Consider the following 19,669-nt stretch of genomic DNA (forward strand, 5'->3'; position numbering starts at 1 on the left):
AAAAAATAAATTCTTAGGTAAAGACTATAACTGCATACTTAGTAAAAGAAAGGAAGGAACCAAATGGAACCAAATATATATATATATATATATATATATATATATATATATATATATATATACACACACACACACATACACACACACACATACATACATATATACTTATATATATGCATATAGACACATGCAAATATATACAAATGCATAAAATGTTCTTACTACTAGTTATGAGATGAAAATTAGCCCCAAAGTCAGATACATTTTTCATATTGGAAAAGATGAAGTAATCTGTTAATATCTGCAAAGCAGTGATTAAACAGTCCCTCTTATGTACTGCACGCTGGAGGAGAACTTAGTACAGCTTTTCTCAAGTGTCATTTCTTAGTGTATATGATAAACATCAAAATTTTTTCCTGCACTTAGTTAATTCCATGGTTTAGGAATATTACATCATGAAATAACTAGAGATACAAACACTTGTGTACAAATACATATGCCAAAAACAGGGAGAGATATACAAAATAAAAGACTTGCAAATAGCTGATGTACTACTACATAGCCAAAATAATAATTTCTCTGAATGAAAATAGGACCAAAATTGCATATACATTTTCAATATTTATTAAAAATATGTGTATGTATATACACACACCTGCACACATTTGATACAATCAAAATTAGAAACACACAGTATATGTACAATATATGTATAGCATATTTGTATATATACAACAAATATATTCTAAAAGAGTATATGCCCAAGCATTCATTATCTTATCATTGGATATACAAAGCATGATATTTGGATGATTATATGCAAGTTCTATTTTCTTTCTTTCATTTTTATTTCTATTTCGTTGTGTTTTCCAAAGATCCAAAACAAAAGATGAGTGGTTGTAGGGAATCCAGAGAACACAGATGAGAACCCACAGATAATCTGCAGCTTTAGTGTTACCCACCTCCTCCCTATATTTAGAATTAGTTTTGTTAAACAGAAACAAAACAGAATGATTTGTTTTCTATTCTGTGCATCTATCTAACCTCTGAGATTGTTTATTTCAACCTTCCAACTTATGTTTTGGTTTCATTTTGTACCTTCTAGATTTTTCCGTGATATTTATTATCCCATTGTGATGTAGGAAAGACCTTATCATGGCAATTTTCACCTTTATGTGTAAAAAACAAATTTTCCAGCTATACTCCCTGAACTTAACCTCAAATATGGGAATTTCTTCACTGACTGATCACATAGTGATGACCAGGAGCTAAGCCCAGGGAAGCTGTCTTTCACCCACATATTTGCAGGCATACCTGCCCCTAGGTGAAACAATCTCTTGTGGTAGCCCTGGCCTGCAGGATTCCTGGGAGAACTTTAAGAGTTTCCTTGGGCTGGGTGCAGTAGAGCACGCCTGTAATCCCAGCGGCTTAGGAGGCTGAGGCAGGAGGATTCAGAGCAAGCATCAGCAACTTAGAGAGGCTCTAAGCAACTTAACGAAACCCCATCTCTAAATAAAATATAAAAAAGGGCTGGGGATGTGGCTCAGTGGTTGACTGTCCCTGGGTTCAATCCCCAGGATCAAAAAAAAAAAAAAAAGAAAAAGGGTTTCCTTAAGGTTCAATTTCATTCTACTACTATGGATTTCCAGTTTTCTCAGCACCATTTATTGAAGAGGTTATCTTTTCGCCAATGTATGCTTATGGTGCTTTTGTCTACTATGAGATAACTGTATTTATGCGGGTTTGTCTCTTGTGTCTTCTATTCTATACTGTTGTTCTTCATGTCTGTTTTGGTGCCAATACCATATCATTTTGTTTAGTATAGCCCTGTAACGTAATTTAAGGTCTGATATTGTGATACCTCCTGCATCACTTTTCTCATTAAGGATTGCTTTGGCAAACTGGTGCAACCTCTATGGAAAACAGTATGGGGATTCCTTAGAAAATTTGGAATGAAACCTCCATTTGATCCAGTTATCCCACTTCTCAGTCTATACCCAAAGGACTTAAAATCAGCATACTACAGTGATTCAGCCACATCAATGTTTATAGCAGCTCCATTCACAATAGCTAAACTGTGGAACCAACTTAGGAATCTGTCCTTCAACAAATGAATGGATAAAGAAAATGTGGCATATATAGACAATGGAATATTATATCAGCCATAAAGAAGAATGAAGTTATGGCATTTGCCAATAAATGGATGGAACTGGAGAATATCATGCTATGTGAAATAAGCCAGTCCCCCCAAAAAACAAATGCTGAATGTTCTCTCTGATATGTGGATGCTAACCCACAACAAAGATGAGTAGAGAGGGGAAGAATAGAAATCCACCAAATTAGACAAAGATGAATGAAGGGAAGGGGGTGAGAAGGGGAATAGTAAGGACAGTAGAATTAACTGGACACAACTTTCATAGTCTTGTGTTTGAATACCAGGATTACTATGTATCATGTACAACCACAAGAGTACAATCCTAATTGGAATAAGTTATACTCTATGTATACTCCATATAATATGCCAAAATAAATTTTGCTGCCATGTATATCTAAAAAGAACAAGTAAAATTTAAAAAAATTAAAAAGAGTTTCCTTGGGATGCCACTTAGCCTCATAGAGAAGGGCAGGCCTGACTGCAGCATTGTGTCTTTGTCGGGTATTCTCAGCAGGGAGGGAGCTCTGCTCAGATGATGATATCCTCACTCCTGCAGGCCTTGAACTGGGCACGGGGATGAATGTGCACTAAGAATGGAGCCATGCCCATGGGTGGGCTTGGCCTCAACTGGCAAACCCGGCAAGACAAAGCCATTGAGCTTTCCAGAGAGCAGGGAGGTATCAGGAGCAGGTCTGGTCTCTGTAGTTTGCAAAGTTCATGGTAACCTCCCCAATGTTGAAATTAGAGAGCCACTCCTTTCCCTTTGCATCACTCTAGGAGGAGGGAAGGAGGGTAAGAGTCCAGTTAGCCAGAAAGACGCCAGCAAAGATCCAGGGGAAAAAGGAGCACATGACGTTTCATTAGTGTTTATAGCACCAAAGAAACCTGAAGCCAGGGGCTCTCTGCCCTGGCCTTTTATTCCCCCCTCATCCAAATTGGAAAACATCCATTCTGTCTGGAAATTAAAAAGGTTGTAGGGCTGGAAAATCCATTAAAGACCTTCTGTTGTAATATTAGTTCTTCAAGATGAAAAGACAAAGGAAGGAGATACACGGACTGATAAATTGGGGGAAATTTTGCCATTTGGGAGATTCATGATAATCATGAGTATTTTAAAACCTTTGAGAAATCCCTCAGGTTAAAACAAATCAATCAATCCTTTTGACTTTGTTGGACCTTATATTTCCAAATATCTGTGGGCTGCTGCTCTAGATCTGGCTGTGGACACCTGCTCCCACCCTGTGTCCACAGGCTGCCCCCCTTCTGAGCTGGAGTCTGTTTTCCCCACACTTCACCCTGGCGGGTCTTGTGCCTCTCACAGCACAGAAGTCACACGCTGTTCTGACAGCATTTCCTTTTGTGCTTTTAGAAGCCGGTTGCTGTGCTATGAAGCCTACTTGGGCTGGACTCCTAAATGATTAGAGGTCCATTAGGGGATTAGAGATCATTTTGGATGTTCTAGGTCCCACCAAGTCCCCAGGTGAATTTGCACATGTACACAACCTGAATCACTTGGGAGGCAGAAGAACCACCCAGCTGAACCTAGACCATCCACAGAAGGTAAAAATCAATAACTCCTGGTCATTGGCAGACTTAACTTTGGGAGTCCTGTATTAAAGCAATAAATAACTGATATAACCACAGAATCAATCTCTTTGTGCCATGCATATTTCTCCTTGCAGACCCCACTAGGAACTCATTGGGAAATGGTGTAATTCAACACCTGCATTGTAATAGATGGGGAATGGAAGTCCAATGGATGGTGGTCGACTCACCAAAGCACCACTCAGCTACTTGGTCCCAGAGCTGGGTACGTTTTAAAATAAATATTTCTTGAGAATCTTCTCAGCGAGAAGCACTGTACTAGGCACTAGGACTACAAGGACGAATACTTAGTCTCTGTGTTACTTCCGGTTGGGGAGAAGGGGCAGGTTGTAAGCTGCTAATTCAACAGAAGCAAATTGTGATGATGGAGGAAGGCCCGCGTGCTGTGGAAGGCTGGAGGACTGCTGTAAATCCCACTTGGATGCTCCTAGGCCAGGGACCTGTTCCTAGACAGTGTTGTCATTTCAGCTGAAACTTGAATATACCATGGATCCTGTGGCCACCTTCCCTTCAAATGGCAGTCTAATTCCTCTCCTCCTGACTCTACTGGTCTCAGGTACTTGGTTCTAGCTAACCAAATGTAGCAGAAGGAATGATGCCTGATTCCATGTTTGATTCCAGTAACTAGGTCTCAGGCATATTACAGCTTCCCTCTCTCCCTCTCTCCCTGTCTGGTCATTGCTGTAGGGGAAGCCAGCAGCCATGACACTGAAACAGTCTAAGGAGATGGAGTGAGAGACTGTGGCCTCCTGCCAGCAGCTGTGTGAACGGGTCAGCTTTGAAATGAATCCATAAGTCCTTAGGTCACCACGACCCTGATGGTCTGTCCTTGTAGCTGCAACCTCCTTGTAAGATCCTGATTCAGAACTATTCTGCCAAGCCAGATCCACCTAGAATATTCCAGCAAAGATCCTCTTGCTAATCCTATACTGTCCTTTCATGTGTCATTTCCATTAGCATGTAACACTTCTATTTCCGTCTGGGTCTCACATTCAAACAGGCTGAGAGATGTCAGAGCAGCTCGGCTCCCTTCTAATCTGGCTGATAACTTCTGGACGCATCCACCTTTGTTCCCGGGTCTCCGTGCCACCGCCACCGTGCCCAGTTCCTAGCTGATTTCCTTTGGGAGACTCTGCCTTTGAGTTTGCCACCTCAAGCAAGACCAAACCTCCACAGTCAGAAAAGCCTAGAAAGACATGAGAGTTCCTGCCCTGCAGGTTTAAGACCAGCCTCCAAGGTGCCAGGATGCCCCTGCTGCGGGCCCATCTCTGTCCTGAAAGACTGACAGTGAGATCGATCATCTCCTTTCCCACCTGGGAAAAGCCAACCTCCTCCCACTCTGGGTTGTAACTTTTTCTTCCATCAGTGGTTTTGACCTTGAAATCACCTGGGAAGTGTTTGAAATTCCAAACGCTCAGGGCAAATCCCAGAATATCCAGTGTATTGAAATCTCTGGGGATGGGGCCCTAAGAACTGGTATTTTTTTAAAGCCCCACTAGGTGATTCTAGTATTTAGCCAGGCTTGAGAACCACTTTCTTACGCACATAACTGGGCAAACATCTTCCAAATCATAGGCCCAAGGATTTTTCTTCGCCAAAGATTTTCACTTGGGGATGAAGAAACATAAGTGCTCCAGGACTGATGTGGCTCGGCGTGCTCTGATGTTTGCACTGGGAGGCTCCAGGATATGTTTGGCCTCCCAACACAAAGGATCCATAACTCTGGCTCAGGGAGTGTTCAGCCCTCTGGGATGACCTCTCTTCTTATAGAAACAAAATCACGAATATTATCCTGCATTTATTATGGCCAAGCACCATCCTCCTGAAATCCTTCCATGTCTTAACTAAATTTAAGCCTCATAACATTTTATCTTATAGGTGAGAAAAATTGAGCACAAAGAGGTTAAGCCATCTAAGCTCACATAGCCAGTAAGTGATAGAGCCAAGACCAGAATTTTCACATCTGGCTTCAGAGCATTGGCCAGATGTGCATTTGAGAACATCGGCCAGAGAGAATTTGACCTTAGGTTTTTAGGCCTTGGCTTATTTCACTTAGCATGAGAGTCTCCTTTTATATTAGTTCTTAAGATAAAAGCTGTTGTTAGGTATCCCAGCTCTTGTTGCTAGTCCAAGTCTTGGAGGAAACTCTCTGGGCTTCTTTGTCTTTTATATCACCCTCAACACGCCAGTGCAGGGCTGGGCTGCAGTGGCTGCTTCTGTTCAATGAATAAATGAGCAAGAAACAAAAGGGCCTCCACTGCTGAGCTTTGAAAAGTACACAGAACATCGCCATCTCACCATGCAGGTGCAAGACTATGGCAGCACAGAGGAAAGTCAGGCTGTTTCGGCCCTGGACTGGCTGCAACTGGTTCTGTCTTCTAAGGAAAAGGTCCCCTTCATGGTTTCCCACACCTAATATGCATTTGAATCACCTGGGGATCTTCTTACATGGCAGAGTCTGCAAAGTCCTGCACTCCTGGATGGAACAAAAGCTGTAGGTTCAGAGAAGGAACTGAATAGCAAGGGCTGGTTTCCCTCCATGATGCCATGTGGAGGGCTACTTTGGGTATAGATAAAACTCTCAGAGGGAGGAAGTGCTCTGCACAGGAAGTTGGGGCATCTGTAATCTATGGAGGCAGCTGAGAGGCAGAATGTAGAGGGATGGAATATGACCATAGTAATAGCTGACATTCGCCTTGTTATTGTAAGCATCTTGGCAATTTTAAGTCATTTAATTATCACAACAACCTATGAATTAATATTATGCCCATTTTATAGATAGGGAAATGGAGCCGGCAGTAGAGTAAGTGTTTTGCTTCTGGCCATTGGCATAAGGATTTGCTTGCAGGCAGTGTTGCTCTATGGCTTTGCTCTTAACCCAACATGGCAGTGCCTCATAGTAGCAGCCTGAGGATGAACAAGCCTCGGTGTGACCAGCTCCTGTGAATATCCAGCAAGAGAATCCCGTGGTGGTTACGGCTCAAGGTCTTCTAGGAACCTGAAGCCTGTTTGATTTTTGCTAGCTTGCTGGGCTGGGAGGCAACACAAATCCCCTTCCCTCTCCAATGAATGATCAACACAACTCAGCTATCTACACAGACATGTTCTGTTTGCTTTGGGGAGTCATAAGAAGAAGAGTTGTGTTCCAAATAAGATCTAGCTCAGAATGCAGTGGAGAAAAAGGATCTGGATGAGGAGGTGGGCATAAGTAAATAAACAGTTTTGTGGAAGGAGTAAAAAAATGGTGCAGGCTGTTACCATGAGAAGTAAGAATTCCCTGAGATACTGCGACTCCCTGCAGATACTGGGAGTAGGGAATACTAAATTTTCCATCCTACACAGGATGAGTGTATTGAACCATCTTCATATGAAAGGCTATTTCTTGAGTTTGCAGATTTTGGGGATTCCTAAAAAGAGCGAATCCTTGGGTTATTTATGGATATTTCTGACTCTCCTGGTTATAGACTAGGGATTAAAAAGTGAGTCAGAAGGATTTTTGTGTCATGATTAAGTAAACAGATCTGGCATTCTGGGACCTGGAAAAGGAAGGAGACTGCTAGAGAAAGTTGTGATTAGAGGCAATAGCTTTGAACAAGTCCCCTTGGGGTGCAGGCTGAGCAGGCTGTTGGTGAAACAGCAAGCCCCAGCACCTACGTGTGTTCTGCTGCCTTCAGAGAGGAGACCTCTCCTGTTTGCTGTACAGAGATGGCTGTATCTCTCCCATGGACCTCTTGAGGTCTTAGAGTCCTGTGGTTGTGCTTGTCCAGAGCTCACATTCATTTGTGGTGCCAGGAGCACTTGAATTTCCTAGATAGGCAAATTAGCCCCTGCCAGATTTACTTAGGTTGAGGCTGAAGTGAGTCTTGCCCATGTGTACCTTCTTTTGCATGAAGGATTCCATCTGCTGCAGTATCTGCTGTCTTGGAGCACGAAAAGAACAGTGGATTGTAGTTACAGTTTACAAAACTGCTACCCACACTCTTGATTTTATTCTCATGGTGGTGCTCTGATGTAGGCCAAACAGGCATTCTTATATCCATTTTACAGATTGGAAGATTGAGGCTTAGAGAAGCTACACAACTCTTCCAGAGGACATAGCTGTGGTATGCTAAGGTTTGCCAATCAGTGGTGACTAAAATGAAGTTTCTGGCTTTTAGTTTCCATCCTTTGTTCTTTAGGTCTCAGGTCAGTGCTCACTGGAGAACTGTTGGCTGTAAAGTCCCTAGGACAGGGACATAGACTTCTCTTGCATGAGATTCCCCAGTGAAGCCTTTGGGGTCTGCACACAGTGGGCAAACAATGCACGCTGTTGACTGAATGCCTGCCTTCCCAGAGCCCAGTCTCCTGGAGATATCTGCACACCCTGACGTATTTCCAAACTTGGATTCAGCCTTTATGAGGTACGAGTCAGATAGCCTGCCCCGGCTCCATCATGGTGTTCTCCATGACCCACTGGAGTCTTCCTTTTCGAGGGAGACCAAGGGGAAAGGTGGGAAACGCACCCAGCTGCTAGACTGAATGTCACAGTCACCTTGCTTACTTTTATAAAATGCTTGTTGGGTATCTGCTGCAGGTCCTGTCCTAGGCTCTGGGGCACAGTGACAAATTAGGCAGACACAATCCCTGCCTTGCTGGAGCTCTCCATCTAGCGGGGTAGCAGATGTCGCAAAATTATTGTAGGTCACTAAGAAGAATGCAAAGAGGGCAGTAAGTGGAGGGCTGGGGAAGCTGCCTGGAGGAGACGGTTTCTAAACTGAAACCAGGGTGGGAGGCAATGAGGGTCACGAGGAAGGGGGCGGGGGGCTTGTGCAGACACCTCAAAACAGAAAAGATCTTGGTTAAGGTCAAAGAGTTAAACATGTTGGAACAAGGTAAATGTGAGCGTGTGTGTGTGTGTGTGTGTGTGTGTGTGTGTGTGTCTGTCGGGGGGGGGGTTGTCCTGGGAAAGAGAAGGGATTATGAGACTAGAGAGGTCAGCAGGGGCCAGACAGTGCACTAAGGGCACTGGGATAGAATTAACTCAAGGATTTTTAAATGAGTAGCAGGCTCTTATTTTTACTTTCCAGAGTTCTGTCTGTCATAGAGGGCCTGCAGCACTGGGGATATGGGAATGCAGGCAGGTGTGGGAGCAAGGTGAACAGGAAGCAGCCTGGTGCAGTGGTCCAGGTGGGAGGCAGCAGTCTGGCCTGGGTGTTGGCCATGGAGATGCAGAGAGGACGATGGGTCAGAAGGAGACAGAGGAGGTAGAATGGACAGAATTTAGGTAGGGAGATGGTGAGGTCGAGGATGATGCTCAGAGTTCTGGGTGCAGGTACCACTGGGGACTGTGGCATTATTTCCAAGAGTGGCAGGAATGGAGGCACAGCCACAGTGGGTAATCACTTGAGGCTGTGTTGACTTCAGATGCCCATGAGGTGTCTAGTAGAGAGGCATCCACTGGGAAGCTAGAGTCTTGAATTCTGGGATGAGACAAGAGGCCTCGAATAGAATATGTTAGGAATCCTTATAGCAAGCTATAGGGGACAGTCACACAGGGAGGAAGTAAGGGCTCAGCAGAGAAGGCCAAGCTTTTTTTTGAGACACCCCCTGCCCAAAACAACTGAGGAAAAGGCTGTTGAAGAAGCACAAGGAAACCAAGAATGTGGGATTGTGTCATTATCCCTCGAGGAGGGCAGTGGTTCAATGTGCCTAATGCTCCATAGTGGCCTGGAGGTCATTGCAGGAAAATTGTAGGAGCCCAGGGGTCTTCAGGGAGAGGGAGGTGAGGAGATGGAGGGAATGCATGGAGTCAAGTTCAAGTTTAATGTCACAAGGCTGGCAAAGGTGCTTTCCCTGTTCTGGGCCCCCCGGGTTCTCTCCTGAAAAACGAAGGGGTTGAGCTGCCGACTCTAAAAGACATCCTCTAATCTGAGCGAAGTGGGATCGTTCCCATTAGCTCTGTGTAACTGCAAGAGGTTTTTTAATGACACGAGCTTCCGCTGGCTCCTCAGGGCTGTCAAGCCCCGTGTAACAGGCCAACTGGGAAATTTCCTGCTCGGCTCCACATTTCCTCCGCTTGATATCAGGTCATTGCCCCTAGCGACATTCCTCTCTAGACCGTCTCAAATATTCTGATTTCCATTCTCCTCTGGAACACTCATACGGAGGCATAATATTTTTCGTTTGCCTCATTTGAGTCTTTTGTTCCATCTCTTTCCTCCTACGACCTCACCAAGCATTTCCATGTAAAAGTTGATCATTGATTGAATAATGATCGTGTTCTAGGTCCCCATCTATGTGTCCGTGAGGGTGGTGACGATGACGGCAGGGCACTGAGGTCCAACCACAAGTGCAGAGACTCAGAGAATCTATGGAATTCTTAAACATATATTTTTTTAAATTTTTAATCAACACATAATAATTGTAGATGTTTATGGGGCACACAGTGACACTAATTGTTTCACATGATAATTGTGTGGATATTTATGGGGTATGCTATGACATTTCATGTATATAAATGCATAATGATCAGATGAGGGTGATTGTCATATCCATCACTGGAAACCTCATTTACTTGTGTTGGGAACATTCAAAATCTTCTCTGCTAGGATTTTGAAATATACAATTAATTGTTGTCAACCATAGTTACACTGTGTTATATAGAAGATTAGAAGTCATTCCTCCTATCTAACGGAACCCCTGTGCCTATTAACCATCCTCTCCCCATCCTCTTCCCCCACCCCTCCCAGCCTCTCCGGCAACCATTATTCTACCCTCTAATGCTATTTATCTTATGGACTTTTGAGAGACAGTTTTTAGGTTGGACCATCTAGAGAAATTTCTGGAAAGGAGGGAGTAGAGAGGATTTTGATTAAAAATTACTTTTAGATATTGTCCAATGCCAGTTCATTTTACTAGCAAGTTGTTCACCATCCTGAAATGCATTCAGAGATCTCAAAGATGACCTTTCTTGATGCTCTTTCACCATCTTGCACTGTATAATGGACTAAACTCACCCCCGGAGAGCTAAGCAAGGTACCTGGCTAATTGATAGCACTGAAGACAATATATAAGATTTGTGCACAGGGCTCTAAATGTCTTCTCTCTCAGTGCCATAGAGCATAGACTGTGTCCTAAACACTGGGCTGGGCACCATAGGGAAGCAGACAACCTTGACCTCCACATGGTCTACTTACAGAGCAAAAGTAAACCCTTATAGAAGAGCTGAGGGCTATGCTGGCATTCATTGTACATAAGAACAAACCCACTGCAGAAAAGAGAGACATGCTGTCGGCCTGAAATTTCAGAATTTCAAATGGACAGAGTGGGTGAAGGAAGAGCGGGGAGGTACTAGGGAAAGAGGTGTGAATCTCTGTAGGGTATGGTGAGTGGCTGGAAAGATCTTGTTGGACCAGATAGGATGTGCTGGGAGAAAGCAGGGGGAAATGGGTGAATCAGAAACAGGATATGGGGAAAGGGAGATCAGATGTGGCAGGCAAACCCAGAGAGAGCATAGAAAGAGAGTACAGCATCCATTTCTCATATACAAAGGGATAAACAAAATAGCAACCTGGAGGTAGTAGTTCACATTTCCCTCCTTTAATTCCAGTAACATTTAGGAACCGACTGTTATGCTGCTTCCTTCTGCCCTGCAGATGAACCATAGCTCCTGGGCTGGCCATGGGGGGGAGAATCCATAGGCAATGCAGCTAATCAGTGTGAACAGGAGCCTTGATGCAAGTCCTCCTGCAGGAGAGTGGCAGGGTCCCAGGGGCTGGGAGCTTCACACTTAATCCCCCTAAAGAAGTGAGAGAGATGAGCAAAACTGGAATTCCACTTGGGAGAGTACTCAGTTTTAAGTGTGTCCCTAATTTGAATTAGGCCACATTGTGGGTCAATGTCTTGCTTACTATCTTTAATTTGATCCCCAAAACTTGTCTCTTGAGAGAAAAGCTGTTGAATGAAGGAAATGTTTTTATTATTTCAGTAGGAAAATTTATGGGACATTTCATTTGAATCATTTTCACCAACAGGAAAACATACCAAGTGGACAATGAAAATAAGTTTGTATACATAATAGAAGCGTTTTGAAAGTCAGTAAATTCTAGTTTATAAAGTAAATAATTATTGTATTTTTTTAAAAGAAGAATAAAAGATAGTAGGTGGTGATTGCAGGTGGCCAGGTTGTTGATCTTTAGAAATCCTTTTTTTTTCCTGCACCATTTCTTAAGACATTTTATGACTTTTGTGGTTATCTTGCACTTAAGCTTCCCTCTTTAAAAAAAGCAATAGCACAAAAAATATTTTTAAAGAAAATAAGATTTGTTATGGAAGTAACACATGCTCAAATATATTCTACAAAATGCTGTAGAACATTCAACCTATTCATCTCTCTTGCTTGGTGTACATAAAAAATGCACTGGGTTAATTAAAACATGAATTCAAATTTGTCCCTGATGATAGTCTTTAACTAGGAACTGTGATGTCAGGTTTATTGATGAGTGAGTCTTTGCCTGAAACCATAATGTTAAAACTTTACTTCTTATAGTGTATTTATTAGTGTCATGAGGTGAACAAAATATTATACTGAATAAAAAAGAGATGCTATCTTAAAAGCAGCATAGTTTTTGAAGCGCTTTCATGGTGTGAAGTTCTTGGGTCTTTGTTGTTCCCAAATGCCCATGTGTTGAAGGCTTATTCCCCAGAGTTGTATTATAGGGAGCTGGTAGAACCTTTAAGGGGTGGGGTCTAATGGGAGGTCTTTAGGTCATTGGGGTGTGGCCTTGAAGGGGATTGAAAAGTCCTGTTTCCTTCCTCTTTTTCTTTCACTTCTTGGAGGCTTTGCTTGTCCACATACTCCCACCATGGTGTGCTACCTCACCACAGACACAAAAGCAACAGGAACAGTGGACTGTGGATTGGGACCTCTGAAAATGTGAGCCAAAATAAATCTTTTCTTTTTATAAGTTGGTTTCCACAGGTATTTGTTGTAATGATTAGCTGACTAACATAGTTTCTAAGAGGGAAGTAGGGAAAACAGTACATCAGGTTCAGTCTCACCATCAGGTTTTGCCCATGATATTTCCCCTGCCCCAGGACAACTTCTGTCTCACATCATGGTTTGGGGCCTGGCAAACTCCTATTCACCTTTTCAGGGTTAGCTCAGATGTCAGAGTCTACAGGGAAGCTTCTTTGATCTGTCTCAGTGCCTTCACCTCCCTCTGTTTGGCACAATATTTTTCCCTTGATGCTCCAAAGTTCCTGTGCTTCCAACTAGCATCACACTTAGACAATTGCCATACACTTCATATTTATGGTCTGCTGTCCTCATTAGACTGTAAGTTTCTGCTGAGTGGAGACAGTGCTATATTCAATGTCAACACTGCTTAGCATAGTGACTAAAGTTTAGGACACATCCAGTAAATTTCAATTAGTGAATATGAGTGCAAAATCATTCATAAAAGAATTGAGAAATCAAGTTTCAGGGCGGTGGGAACAGCACTGGGAAGTATGTGAGCTTTTGGTGCAGTAAGAATCAATCCCAATGGCTTACAATAACACACATTCATTTCTCATTCACATTAATGTGGGTTATGGGTAGAAGAAGAATTTGATCCAGATTGTGTGCAAATGAGGATTGGTTCCATATGTCTTCTCATTTGAGACCTTGTTCTCAAGGCAGAAGACAGACATATAACTGGCTAAAATATATCCTTAGGGCTAATGCTTCTGCTTAACATCCTTAGGGAAGTCCACCCTGCAAATGGGACATTATTCAAGTCACATCTAAACAAAATGGAGGGGAGAGATGTGTAACAACAACCAGTTATAAGGACTTTGTATCTTCTTGCCTCTGTCGACTGGTGTTCAGCCCTTACACCACTGATAAATTTCTCCACTACTCATTCCTACTTTCTATTCAAGTCTGAGATTAACATAGCTGCAGTTACTAGCCAAAGTCTTCCATCTATTAGGAAACTTCAATCTGCTACTGGATCCAATGTGAGTATGTTGTTTGCAATTTAGAAATCTATCTTTGTAGCCCAAGGGATACTGTGAAACTTCAGAAAAAATTGTGAGGAACTTGTCATTGAAGTTGTGTGCTGAGAGTTTAATTGGGATTAAGAAAATCTACATAAATCCCCAGAATCATGATAAATCTCTTGATGGTATCGACTCTCTCTTGAATGGCATCTACCAAAAATTCATGTTCACCCAGAGCCTCAACTGTGGCCTTATTTGGAAATAGGGTTTTTGCAAATGTAGTTAATTAACATGAGGTCCTATTGGTTTAGGTGAGCCCTAAATCAAATGACTGACACAGAGACACAGAGATATAGAATTCAGATACACACAAGGAATAAGGCCATGGGATGAAGGAGGTAGACTGGGGTTATACGGCAAAAGCCAAGGGATGCAATGCTGCAGTCTGGGCACAATTCATGAGCCACTTGTCAAGCAGAAACTAACTTTATTTTTAGAACACACACGCTGCACCACATGAGCTCTTCAGGAATTCCCTCAGAGCCCAACTGCCACCACCAGCTTCCAGCCAGCCTCTCAACCCCCACTCCTCCCGCTCTTGAGGGCAATTGGCTGGGTCGCATGGGTGGAGCCAAAAGAGTCCCCCAATGAGCAGCTCCGTGGTCTGAAAGGGCGGGGAAACAGCCCAATGAGCATCACCACAGAGGAGCCAATCAGCTGGCAGCTGGAAGTTTGCTGGGGCCGCTGTGAGCCAATCAGCTGGAAGTTTGCTGGGGCCCCTTCGGCTGTGACTCTCAACAGCCCAGGACTGCTGGCAACTTCCAGAAGCTGGGAAGAAAACTTCCCTGGAGCATTCTAGAGAGAGCATGCTCTGCTGACACCTCACTGTCAGACTTTTGGCCTTCAAAACTGTGAGAGAATATACTTTTGTTGTATAAAACCACATAGTTTGCGGTCATTTGTTACTCAGCCTAAGGAAACGCCAATCTCCAAAATTTCAAATCACCTTTTGTTTGTTTCTGCAGTTTTCCTTACTCAGTTTTGCCTCACCTCGGATATTTATTTTTTTTCACCCGCTTCTTTGAATCATACATTATTCTAAATTCTGATTTTTCTAAAATCTCCATTTTACTGTCACATAGAAATTACTGAGTTAACTCTATATTTTGCTAAATGAATGTGTCACGTGAATCTTCTTGTTTTACCAAAGCATGCCAAATCAGTCCTGTCATCTGGGTAAGTGAACAAGGCTTGAAGACCTTTCTCTTGTCAGTTTGATGCTTTAGGAGCATTGTCTCGTGGAGCTCAAGATTTTTAGGATGACATCGGGGCCTCTACTGCTCTGGTTGGTTTCTAGTTCTGTTGAAATGACACTTTCCAGTCCAGCCAATCTGTTATGCTTCGTGTGACTCTAATTGACAACATTGCAACAGAGATTTGCAAGCATTTCTCCAAACTCCTTCAAATTTCCTGTGATGCAAATCCCTTTAGCTTAGTAAAGCTACAGTGGAAATGAAGACATCCAAGTGAGTCCTGAAAAAGTCCTCCCAAGACATCCCCAGACAGCGTCACAATGCTTTGGAAGGCTGCTGGTAGTCATGCAATCAGACTAGCCCTGTTTTCAGTGAAGTGGAGAAAGCCCAGAACCTCTTCTTTTATTGATATTCAGCTGGAAGCTCTTTACGCTGCTGACTCTGAAAGCAAACAGAAAACTCTAGAACACTTTACACTTTAGGCAGTGCTACCCCCCATTTGTGAATCAGGAACTCTCCCCACATGGGCTCTAGGAAAGAACTCTCTCATGTACAGAATGTTTCCAGATGCCAGAATAATTGACCATATTCTAAAAACCAACCCCAGTTGTTACATTTGGTTTTAACATTTTTTTGGTTTTATTTTTGGCAATGGTTGACTTTCCTCACTGAGTGATTTCCATTTCTCCAGGAGGTGTAATGGTTTACCTGTAAAGGTGTGTCTCCCAGCACTTCATTCCCCCAATGGGTTTCTTTTTAACAAGCTAAAACAGACATAACTAGGGCACTGTTTGGGGCTGAGATGACAAATGTGAAACTGAAGAATATTGAAAGCCATTCAAAAATTGGTTTGGTAAAAAACAGTGCTATATAATGAAAGCAAATGCACAGATCGGAATTTTAAAAGAAATCCTAGTGTGAAGATAAAAGCCCATGAAAGATAATAAATGTTGAAATGATACACCAACTAATGGCATCCTGTCAGGGAAGAAAGATAATATGATAACTTACAGAGCATCTCTGAGCCTCTTACAGGTACTTGACCTATAGTTTTCTGAGAAACACTCTTTTTGTTTCATCTGGGTCATATTAAAAATAGGAAAAACAAAGCCAGCATTTCCCCCCCACTCTCACACAGATGGTGGAAAAATCCATGCAATTTTTAACTGTCTGAAATTCTTTAAAGCAATATAAGACAGAAAGAATTATTAAATCACTTTTCCATCTCATATAATGAAAAACTGCACAACCATGGTGGGGTTGGGACCATCAATTTTGGAGCAAGTGGGAGCTCTGATTGGTCCTGCAGGCAATCAGTCACCTGGCAGTCTTGGGGCCCTATCTCTGAAGCCTGTGGGGTGGGGGGGGAAGAAAGAAAATAATAAAACTCAAGTCAGCCTGCTCCTTGGCATTTGTATGATTCTGTTTTTGAGATTTACTGAGTATATAATTTACATGCATGATGTCCATGTGGTTACATGCTGGAGGTAGAGGAACTTTAACAGGTGGGGTCTCAGAGAAGGTCTTCAGGTCATTGAGGCTGTTTCCTCAAAGGGGATTGGTATTTCCACATTTTTCCACTCATGTTTTTCTTCTTTCATTTATTAATTTGTTTATTCACCCCTTCAAAAGAATATTTACCCATGATTCTACAGGCATTAGGGATGCAAAATTGTTTAAAGCTTGGGTCTCTCCCTTGAGTTCAAAGTCCAGTAGAACAGAGAGATGAGCAAATAATGACTATAGTGTTTCCTGGTAAATCTGTAGTCATGATTATACATATTGTTGAATATGTGTATTTAACCATTTTGAATTATTCTCAGACCAAATTCTGAGCTGTCAGAAGGGCAACTGGGGTTTATCTTAACCTCTTCTGTTTACTTAAAATTTGGAGAAGTGATATACTCTTCTATGTTTCACTTATTTCCACATTTGGACTTACCTCAAATACAAAGGATATTTGATGGGATCTATAGAAATACACATGGCATCAAATTTCCTATAGTTGGGTAAATCTGGTTAAGAAAGGCCTTTTGATCTGTGGGAGAGAACCCGGTGAGAGATGTATTGGGAGCCGTGAGTCTTGTTAGCCTGTGGGTATGTTGACCCACTTGTTATAAGTCTGTGGTGCAGAAAGCACTGTGTACTGGCAAGGCCCCTCTACTGTGGTTGGGGAGACTGAACAGGTACCAAAAATTTACCCAACCACATTCAAATCTTCACTTTGTGTTGCCTTAGTTCCCCCAAGTAAGATAAAATTGAGGCTAATTATCTCACAGTGTGTTAGAGTCAAAGAGCAGTCCAGCACATCACAAGGCTATGAAAGTATTAGCTCTTCCTATAGGTATTGCTACCAAGCCCGCCTCCTAAGAGCTGAACACTGTTCTCCGAGTGAACAGCCAGGAAAATGCAATCTAGTTTTCTATTGGGTCTTCTTGCACCTGTATTTACCCTGTTGTCATGCATGTCTTCCACTGAAGGACAGGGATGATTGTCCTCTTGTTTCAGTTCAAGTCCCCTGAGAGGAGAACCTGTGTTTACACCATCTGTGATAGTTCAGATCAGGAATGTCTCCCAAAGACTCATGGATTACAGGTTTGGGCCCCAGGTGGTGCTACTGGGAGGTCAAGAAAACTTTTAAGAGGTAGAGCCTCGTAGGAGGTCTTCAGGTCACTAGGGGTGTGCCATCCAAGGGGACTGTAGGACCCCCGTCTCTTCTTCTTCCTCTCTCCTTTGCTCTCTGACCATGAGGTGAGTACTATTGCTTCCCCACGCAGTCTGACCATGGTGTGCAGCCTCATCACAAGTCCAAAAACAACTGGAACCTCTGAATTTATGAGCCAAAATAAACCTTCTCCCTTTATACGTTGATTATATCAGGTAATGGAGAGCTGTTTAACATACCATGAGACTAGTTGATTGATCCCTGATTGTAGAGTTAAGAAACAGTGCATAGAAGGAGGTTGCTGACTGGTTATCTTTCCTATTGGATAGAGAAGGAGTGGTATGGGTTCAGCAAGAGATATCGTGAGACTGTCACATCAAGGAAGGCTGAAGGAGGCCTTCGGGGCAGGGAGAAATCTGTTGCTTGGTGTGGCATGGCACATGAGTTGCAGGGGTCAGAAGCCTGGATGAGATGCCCCTTTAGGGTCTCCTTTCCAAACTCCCTCTGACTGAGGTTTCTGCCATAGTGTAGCTGATGGTACTATGAAAACTTTTCCTGAAGAAGTTTGTCAAATTCTCCTTCCCCAGGAACCATGGTACAAACCCACATAAAAGCTGCATCAACAAACCAAAAAGCAATATTTGTTATTTAAAAAATTGGAAGCTGCCAGGTGTGGTGGCACACGCCTCTCATCCCAGTGGCTTCGGAGGCTGAGGCAGGAGGATCGTGAGTTCAAAGCCAGCCTCAGCAATGGCGAGGTAGTAAGCAACTCAGTGAGACCCTGTCTCTAAATAAAATACAAAATAGGGCTGGGGATGTGGCTTAGTAGTGGAGTGCCCCTGAGTTCAATCCTCGGTGCCCCCCCCTCCCCTCCCCCCCAAAAGGGAGCTGTTTCTGTGTTCTAGACTGAAGAGTGGTAGAGGAAAGAGCTATAGAAATAAGTGCTTGGCAAAGCAAAGAATCCTATTTAGTTTGAAAAAATGCTTTTTTTTGGTGGGGGGGGGGTGGGGGGGACAGGGTTGCTTTTAGGTGGTGGCAATGTGAGGCCCTGACCTTAGTGAGAGAAAAGATAATAAAGAGATAATGTTCAGCATGCTAAGGTAAAAAAGTGTCCTGCTTGAGTGGATGGCTTGCTTTCTCCATTTGAAAGAATATGAGTGTCTCCCCTTTACAGGCCAGGAGCCTGGATTTTTTCATTCTTGGACAAGCAAGGGAAAAAAAAAATGGAAAAAAGGATGTGTCCTTGGGAATAGACCCCACGGTGTGGAGTGATACTGGGAACAAGGAAGGAGAGGCCGTACCAAGGGTCTCTGTGTGGAAAGGTGCAGGAAAGTAACTTTAGAAATCAGACGCAGTCTCCCCTTCACACCGGTGCCTTCAGGAGGGTGTGCCAACTGAGCAGGACTCTTGGAGAGGAAGAGGCATGAGAATAATGCCAGGTGGCGTGGAAACTCAGGTCCTTTACTTAGTTATTGCAGAGAAGAGTGCTTCAGGGATGGACCTGGTGGACAGTTGGCTATATGTGGCTGGACCCCTGCTAGAGGGTCTTAGTCATCCAGTTCTTTGAGTAGAATGGAAGAAGTGTGTCCCGGAGGCCATGCCACACGGTGGGACATAATGTCCCTAGCCTGAGAGGGGAGCTCCCTGAGGCCCCCACAGACCACTTCATTCACACATTTGCAATGTCAATGAGGTGGCTTGCTTTTAAGGGTGGCAGTGGGCGGGAATCTGTCTCAGAAATTCTGTGTTCCCAAAGGAACGTCAGGAGCAGATATCTCATCAGACATTTTTTCTTTTTTTTGAAAATTAAACACACCAAGGTGGTCCCAAGAAGAATGAATGATGCTCCTTCCCTCTCAGAGTTTGCCAACAGTTTGCTAACTATTGGCCAACCCTAACCCTCCTGATGTCCTTTTTTGCACATATGTAATGAGCACTTGTTACATCTAGGCACATGCCAGACACGGTCATTGTCCTGGAGGAGCTCTGGTTTAGTTGGGAGAGAGAGAGAGACGGGACTGGACGTTG

This window comes from Marmota marmota, unplaced genomic scaffold (genome assembly GCF_001458135.2).
Source record: "Marmota marmota marmota unplaced genomic scaffold, marMar, whole genome shotgun sequence".
NCBI lineage: Eukaryota > Metazoa > Chordata > Mammalia > Rodentia > Sciuridae > Marmota > Marmota marmota.